At 43.9% G+C, this 8825-nt stretch overlaps 1 protein-coding gene across 1 annotated transcript in view; it reads left to right on the top strand.

Annotated features, from left to right (window-relative positions):
- Positions 1-6577, top strand: part of LOC144151797 (uncharacterized) — a 48019-nt gene extending 41442 nt beyond the window's left edge. The window contains exons 7-8 of the transcript XR_013318972.1: positions 2510-2536; positions 6436-6577. The gene's annotated coding sequence lies outside the window, so the exon portion shown is untranslated. The remainder of the gene's footprint in view (positions 1-2509; positions 2537-6435) is intronic.
- Positions 6578-8825: the final 2248 nt, after the last annotated feature.

An 8825-nucleotide genomic window follows, 5' to 3' on the forward strand; every position in this document is an offset into this window, starting at 1 on the left:
GAATAAAACAAAAAAAAAACATCTCGTGGCCTTCTACTTAGAAATGTTGGAGCGACGTAAACTGAATAAGCATGTGAAATTTAGCCATGGCAAGAACACCAGTAGCAACCATATAAGTAACAAGGCACATTCTCTTTATTAACTTGTATTTAGGTTAAATAAGTAACCGAAAAGGGGGAAAAATTCGCATAGCAAAAGGATGACGGTGATAATTCAACGGTGCATGCGCACTACTGGACACGTGTCAATGTCGGCACAATGTTGGTGCCCTGCATAAAATTAACGCGCTGCATTCTCCACGAGGCCCCGCTCTAAAAACTTGACCGCTGCGGTTTCAACGGTGATGGACGCTGAACCGTCCACATCAGCAGCAGCAGTATGATCACCAATGTAACAGCGGCATATCCGTTTAACAATTGAGCACTAAAGCTTTTCTACGTGATATAAAGGTGCTTTAGTGTCCTAGAAAGTTTTTAGCTTACAGAATACACAAATGGCTGTTCTATGAAGAGAAAAAATGGCTCCCTAATACTCCGATACTCCCAAATGTGATATTTGGGCGAAGCAGCAGTGCGCTGAGCCTGCACTCACTTGTGGGTTTTCTCGACGGCAGCGATGATGAGCCTCTGTGTCGGCGGCGCGAAGTGCGTCTCAGGAAGGGACCGCGAACTGCGTCTAAGGTGAACGCACATCATAGTTACGCGCAGGCCCCCTCACGGTTTCGCCAAGCGTCGCGCCAAAGATCGCCTCGTGCGGGCGCAGCATAACGCCCCCTCCTTACTCACACCGTCACTTCTGAGAGAGCCAGCCCGCGCCGCAAAGGCGAGCCGCCCTTTCCTCCCGATGTCGCGACACTCTCCTCCTTTGCTTTGTTTCATCGTTCTCTTTTTCTTTCACTCGGTGGTCCTGCCATCGTTCACTCGGTTACGCCGACAACGCGGCTCAGACCAGAGACGGCCGCCAAAGGGATGCGCCCTAAAAATAAACATTACATCACCCACGACTACGAAATACAAGATTGGTGTACTTAAACGACACCTTATTTCTCATAACTTTGACATTATTTTTACGCGATTTTCAATCTTCTTATATACATGTTAGGCCAAGGAGATGAAGCAAAGGGGATTCACCAGCCACTCCCTCCGGCATTCGTATAGGGTATTGTGAAGAGGCGGTCTCAAAAGACCCCCCATCCGTCCCCCAATAAATAACACGACTGTTTGTAGTGTTTGCTTTATTTTTCTTTGATAGCTATTCTCGAATGCTAGTATTTAGATACCGCATTAATAAACTCGTTTGCATATTTATCCTGTTACGTAACTGGTGACGTCTTATAGCGCGAAGTTTCAGACTTTTTGCCGCTCTTCAGGACGTAACAATGTTTTTCTTCGCCGGTGTGGGCTTGAGGCAGCCATCAATGCTAAATCTATCAAATAACTAACGAGGTCATATTTTGCCTTCCTGGTTTCTTTGTGTTTTAGCGGTAAATGGTTTTACTGGTTTAGGTGCCGTGGTAGAGGGCCGGGACAAATACTTTTGACCGTCCTATATTTTTCAAGCAGCACATGAGTGGTAAAGGAACACATGAAAAGCCGTTGTTACCGCATTAAAACATTTGAGGTCTTACGAAGGTAGTATGTGAAAATGGGAGGAGAATTACACTGAATTTGCAAATTTGACAAAACGCAAATGTACCAAGGAAGAAAAACTACCAATAATTTTTATCGCTTCCTTTCGCTCAATATTTCGACACAATTGCAATTATACAATACTGGAGCCGTTCGTTTCAAGACGCGCCGAGAAGTGTTGCCACTGCAGGTGCTTTTGATACTTCGTGAGGTTTAACCCACAAGCTACCAACAATCCCACTTACCGGTTCGAACGACAGCACTTCCCTCCTCCGCATCCTAAACTCTCAAAATAAGAAGAATCCCTACTTCGCCGACTGCAGAGCAATACCTTCCCTCACCCAGTACGCCTCCATCGCATGTTTCCCACGCAATTCCCGGCCACATGCAATTTCTGCTTACAACCCGGTACTCTTCCCCACATCATATTAGAGTGCAAGCACAACCCCAACCTCCCCCCTCTTCCATCCCCCCTTCCTACCCCTGAGCTGTGGGAGAACCTGGTGACCAGCAGCGATCTGGACGTCCAGACAAGTTTGGCCTCCAGAGCGAAGGCTGCCGGCTCATCGCATGGCTTCCTGGAATAAGGAACCACTCCCACTTCACCGGCTCAATAAAATGTTTCTCACTCACTCCCACTTTTTAACGCTCACTACACAGAAAACAAGTTGGCCTAGATAAATGTTCAAGGTAATTTGGATAACCATGCCTATATAGAAAGGAAAATTAAACAGCGTTTCCTTTACCCTGACCGATTTACCTGTGCTTTGAATGATTTATTTGTTTTAGGAAAGGAAGTTTCAATACGTTGCGAAGTTAAATCCCTATAAGTTCTCCCACGCATACATGTGTACAATAACTTCACGTCTTACTGTTTTCAGTTCGACGATTTTGTGACTTTACACACGGTAAGAAAAGTTGTTTGTAGTTATTTTTTTCTATTGCTTTCCTAAGCTCACACGTAGCGTTGATGCTTGCCATTTAATTATTATGCAGAGAATTTGGACATTCGCTACAATAATTCGTCAGCTATAATCAAATATTCCCTGATCGTATCCGATAAACATTTAGTTTTTGAAATAGTAAAGCATTGTCGGTGATAGTAGCAGTCTGGTTTGGTGAGATTATTTTTAAAAACGAACGATATAATATGGAACACGTGCGCAGAATCATAGTCCAAATGGGCGAATTCATCAGAAGCACAATACATTTGATCGCGTTTCTTGACGCAGCTTGATTAAGTAAACATTGCCCTAGTCTCGCTTTAAGGGCACACAAGTGATTTGAAATCTCTAGACCCTAGGCCATGTTTCGAACACTCTTGGGTTGCTTACGCGCATTGGTTGGGTATGTTGCTGTCACAGCTATTAGGAGTTGGTAAATCGGCTGTGAACTTCAGAAGACAGCTGTCACTGTTCCTGGGCAACCAGCTTGAGTGGGTATGAGTGAATCGTGGCGGGCTATGTTGCTCAATAAAGTCGCAGCCTATTGCGAATTGATGAACGCTGCGTCTACTGGGCCATTAGACGTCACAATAAGTACTCCACTGAAGTGACTTCCGGTCGCCTGATATTGTGTAACGCCGTGTCTTGCACTATTTCGCACTGGCAAACAATTTTAGAACAGCTGCGCTAGCCTTTCCGCAACTTAGCCTAATTTAACGCAACCTGACTTCCACGGCCTAGGTTAACGTAACAAAATGGTATCTCACCTGTCCTAATCTAACGCAAACTCACCAAATGTGACGCTATGCGAACAAGAAGCTACGGTATTTAAAATGCTCAGTAATTAAATACTAACCAAAACAGCGAAAAAATATTTTGCGGGCACGTAATTATGCTCGCTTGATTTTTACGCGAAAGGCAGGGATTGCAAAATACCTCTCTAATAGTGCATTGTGTCCGCAAATTTTCGCTTTTGATTCTTGTTCTTTTTTTTTTTGACGCGCAAAGACTCCTACAAACACATTACAACAAGAGAACTCCGACAATCAAACACCAAGAAAGATGCTACAATTGACACAGCACCTTCCCGCACTCACAAATCTCCTCTGCGTGTCCCTTTAGAGAAAAGCAAGTTATGGCAATAGGAACCAGCCGAACTTCTCTGTTGACGCAACCCAACAATTTGCCCCCTAACCATTGTCGGCGCCTATTTTATAACTTTAAACAATTTAGAAAAGAGAAGTTTATGAACGCAAAACTTTTCTAAACCACTAAATCGGCTTGAAACTTCAGCTTGAACGAAAAAAGCACAGGACGTGGGAAGAAAGCACGGACACAATGTGCGGACACAAAACACGCACACATGGACACAGCATTGTCTCCGTGTTTTCTTCCTACATCCTGTTTTTTTTTCCTTCCAACTGACGTTTCAAGTCGATATGAACTCACCCGCCCAAACCCAAGCAATTCTACACTAAACCTGGTATCATAGCCCTATAACTGTCAACATTGTTGAGCAAAACAAAAGCATTATTGATGTTTGAGCAAAACATCAATAGATAGTGGGCACAATAAACCGAGAAAGCTGGGGTTGCGAGCGTTGTTTTAATTGAAAACAGGTCTTCGCTTAATTTCTGATGCAGGGGTTAAAAAACACGGCTTTGAACAATATGTTGGCCCAAAAAGGCTAAAATGGCTCCCGCACAAGCCTAAATCTTGTTGCGGCATGTCAAACTTCAGCCGTAAAGACACTTTTCAACCGCTGGCTCCGGAGCAGTGGAACGCAGGAGAATCAAACTCACCTAAACAAACGTCCACCGTGTTTATCGTAGCAGGAGACCGATGGGAAGGGAAAAGGCAGCAGCTGTAGGCGGGGAGAGAAGAGAGCCATTTACGTGGCAGGGGAGGCAGAAGCTGCTGTCTTCTGACGACATTTCCAGCGAAGTGAACAGGGCCGCAACGGGTGTCCTTCGCTCCGAGGAAATTCGGCGATCGAAGGCGAGGCTATCGCTGTTCTGTTTGAATCCGAAGTACGCGAAATGCGTCGGGAATTCCAAAGCCCACCCTTCGCTGGCTTCCATCATCAGAGAATGGAAGGCCAGATTTTTTTCTTCACGCGTGCCGTCAGGTTCGCCTGCCACGGTGCACGCATCAGTCTGATTCTCGGCACATCGTGGCGTGGTGTCCGGTTAGCTAAGTACAATATAGGAAAGAAGAGCCAGGTTATCGCAAGGGGTAGCGGGCACGGCTGTTGCTACCACGACACGGGTTGAAATCGGCCTGAACCCAATACAGTAGAACCTCGTTATAAGCAAGTAGTATCGTTGCAGTAAATTAGTTCGCTATATCCGATATTTGTTGTAACCCTAGGGTAAAAAATCTGCTCTAATAAATCGGCAATCTCGCTCGCCAAACCATCCTAGATAAAAAAACGCATTGTTCTAGGCTTCGAACCCGCCAGAAAAGAGTAATAGACCTTATCTATCTTCTTATGGTATTTCAAACTAAACAGACTGGAACGTGAGAACGTCAAATTACAACACAGCAAAGTTCGTTCGGCAAAACAGGCCGGGCTTCTTATTTACTTCAAGGAGGATGTGGCCTTCGCCTGGTGGCTTTTCACAGTCTGAGCGGAATGTAGTTTTTCAGAGTGTCCACGCAATAAACGGCCTTAGGCTACTATAAAATGGTTGTTTTGTCGCACTTTTAAAGTTTGCTTTTATTGTGCTAGCTGTCGAGTTTTTAGCCTCGCGGGGACCAAATATTGCTTCGTTATAGACGGTATCGCCCGACGCTCGAGGTTTGAGTTTGTTATAAAGAGAATAGGTGCCATTGAAATGAAGCGTTACCAAACAAACTTGGTATTAAGTTCGCTATATCCGATAATTCGCTATATCAGTGTTCGCTGTAACTTGTTTCGATTGTAGTATAATTTATTTATTTTATCTTTACTTCGAAAGCCATTTTGAAACAATTCGGGTTGACGCCGCAGCTGACGACGATTGCGCGCACTTCTCGCGTTTGATGTGGCACTTAATTAGCTTCATTTTAATGAGCGAAGCAACAAAAACTAAACGAAAATGAAAACCACACTGACCCTGGTCGTAAACATTGGCCCTTTCGATCTCTAACCTGAGTCATAACCGCTATGTTACTATTCCGCACATTCCACCGTGCGAGCCCAGCTTTAAGAATGCCAACGCCGTCAGACAGCACTTTAGCCCACAGCTGCAGCTGAGTTGAAGTGCCCTCGGACGGTATTCTAGACACCGAAATGGAAGCATTGATCGCGAGCTTGTGCCAGCTGCTCTCATCGGCGCTCCTAATGCACCTGCATGGTACGTTGCTGAGCCTACTTTTAATCGTCATGCAAAAGGACGTTCAGGTTGGGCCTAACGACACGCCCAGCAAAGTTAAAGAGGTCATGAAAAAAATTAGATGTTTAGTTCTCCAAAAAACTGCTTGGCTGTGATAAAATTGATACCATTTTATCGCCAACTTGAAAAAAATTAGGAAGATATTCGGTAAAATAGGTGAAGCAGTGACGCGTTCACAGCCACTCTGCGGCAATGCCTTTATGACGTAGAAAAAGTTTACGTTACCCGAAATGCATTGATATGTTGTTGAACCCGCGAAGGGATTCGTTTGTGTTCTTTCTTGGCGGACCGTATGACACCCGAGAAATGGCATATCGCTTTTAATGTAGTTCAGAAGCTTTGATTCTTTTGGCCGTTCCAGGAGACGACTAAGTGGTTGTTTGTCCGGTGATGCAAGTTCAATGTTGCCGCTAATGTTTTTTGGTGTGTGGAAAATGGAACTTCTTTCTGACTACCCTGCGGCTTGTTTTTCTTCCTACTTTCCAGTCACGACCAGAAGAAGTAGGAACGCTTAAAAAACAGTTGTTGGAATGTCACAAGGATGTGTTCAAGGACTGAAAAATATTTTATAAATCTTTATATATCTTAATGATCACAGGACAACCCGTCATTCTATCCGAATAAACAAACCCGTTGCCACATATTTGTGCGTTTGTCATTTTCCTTTGACGGAAACAGCGAACTACACTCTTATGGGAGAAAACAGTGCACACAAGTGAACTGGCATACTGCATATGCAAGGCCCCCAGATAAGAAAATACTCCGTAATTTCTCCCGTGGGTCCACTGTGAATAAATCAGAAAAATCTAGAACCTATAAACTAGCCCATTTGTTTCCAATGTTTTGCGAATCTAAAGACACAAAGCTCAAGAGATATAAGAGGTTTCTCTGAAGAGTAAAGTGCAGCAAGGTAAGAGCCTAACTTTACATTTAGCATGACCGGAACTGAAATATGAAGCACGCATAGTGGAGCAGTCTTAAATGGGTTGGTTAAACCTACAGATCGAAGGCAAGAGTTCTTCCATTTATGGGAAACAGCAGCGATATTCACCAGAAGTGGCAAACATTCCAGAGTGGACGATGTTTGATATGCTTTTCGAGATTACGTATTGACTTTTGCTTTATAAACGGGTTTTTAACGATGAGACGAAATAAACGATTAATTTGAGATGCACTATAAATTCATTACACCCTTTGTGTCTATAACGAACACCTTTTACTCTATAACAGAAAAAAACACCCTTTCAGAGGGCGTAATTAACTTCGAAACATCCTTTTAAAGGTGTATTATTGGTTATTGCTGAGTTGTAAGGATGTTATAAACGACAAAACACCCTTAAGGGTGTTGTGTTCGTTTTTACTGCTGTGGTGTAAAGGTGTTAGTTATAGAGAGTGATTTACACCTTAAGGGTGTAATATGATTTACACACCCTTAAGGGTGTAAATTATTTTAGTGTATATCTGGAGTAGTGTATCTGGAGTCATGCGATATAAACATAGTATTGGTTCTCGTAGCGACGTGGTTATTGTTAGCTCAGTTGCCCAATGACAGGTGTTGGTGGGGAAGATGAACGTAACCATGCATTAAAGTAGGAAAGGTACTTCGCAGTTATAAAGAACGAAACTAACAAATATAACATTTACACTATTTCTTTATTCAAGGAATACATTACAGCCACGAAAATTTGTCTGCATGATTTACGCACGTAAAGTAATCGTTTCCCAAATCAGGGCATTTCAAGGAAGTACAATGATTAGCTGTGGTGTAATTTTGGTTATGTCAGCTTGTGAAATTCGGCCGGCTCTTCACAGAGCATCCGTTACCATTGCAGAATCATGATCATGTGTATAAGAATTGGGCTTTCTACACAAGCGCCAAACCGGAAATAGCCGATTCATTGACTTGCTAGAAGGGAGCATAGTCAAGCGATGTGCGGAGCATGGCATAATACCAGCGGAATAAAGAAACACGAAAGAACACTAGCAAGTGAAGCCTAAATATGTCAAAGCCTTGCGTAACAGACTGCAGATTCCTGGGAAACTTGTTGTGGCAGTCTTCAATTATTCATAGCGCATTCAGAAAATGTCGAAGACCAGAAGGGAGTATTTGGATGCCGGCGCCCTGTTGTGTTTCTTCTCTTCTCAGTCCTTGCCTGTATGGGCCCTGAATGTTTTAGTTTTTTTCGCGATATAACTGTATGACCGGCGCCATAAGATTACCTATTGGATAAAAAATAGGCATTGAAAGCTAACTTTTTCCTCCAGTCGGGGCTGCTTCCCTTCGTCAATTCAGTCACAGCAAATTTATGACGAAAGCAACTGACTACTGTTCGTGCACTGAGTAAGCGGAAAACGAGCGAGGAAGCGGAGTACATAGCAAACTAACGGGAACAGAAAGCGCATCTACCAGGTTCAACGGATTTATCTATTTTTGGTTTAAATAGGGTGTGACCTTTCGAACACAGAAAGTGGTCGTTGCAGCGGGGACGCCTGCTGCCAGGTGCTCGACATGCGGCTCAGCTGCTGCATTGTGGAGGGCGCAGGGATATGTGCTTATTATCCGCAACCTGAGACGCTGGGGCACTTACTCTACGCACCCTCGTCTGCACTAGATTTTATGCAGGTGAGCTCCCTGACGAACTGTATAGTATCCCCAGTGCACTTCCGTTTCATTTCGTTTTCCTCAAACAAGAACAGCAACAACAGGATTCAACATCACCAGCCTTGGCGAAAAGTGTGTTAGTCAGGCCTCCGTTTGTTTTCACGGGAAAGAATTGGCCTTTCTTGATTGTAGTTAAACGCAGGAGCAAGAGAAAATCCTTCCTGTTATCTGTATCACTGTGCGGATGTGATTTTTTTCGTTGCGCATGCGCAGA

The sequence above is a fragment of the Haemaphysalis longicornis genome, unplaced genomic scaffold (genome assembly GCF_048455015.1).
Source record: "Haemaphysalis longicornis isolate Haplotype H1 unplaced genomic scaffold, Haemaphysalis longicornis Haplotype H1 scaffold_9, whole genome shotgun sequence".
NCBI lineage: Eukaryota > Metazoa > Arthropoda > Arachnida > Ixodida > Ixodidae > Haemaphysalis > Haemaphysalis longicornis.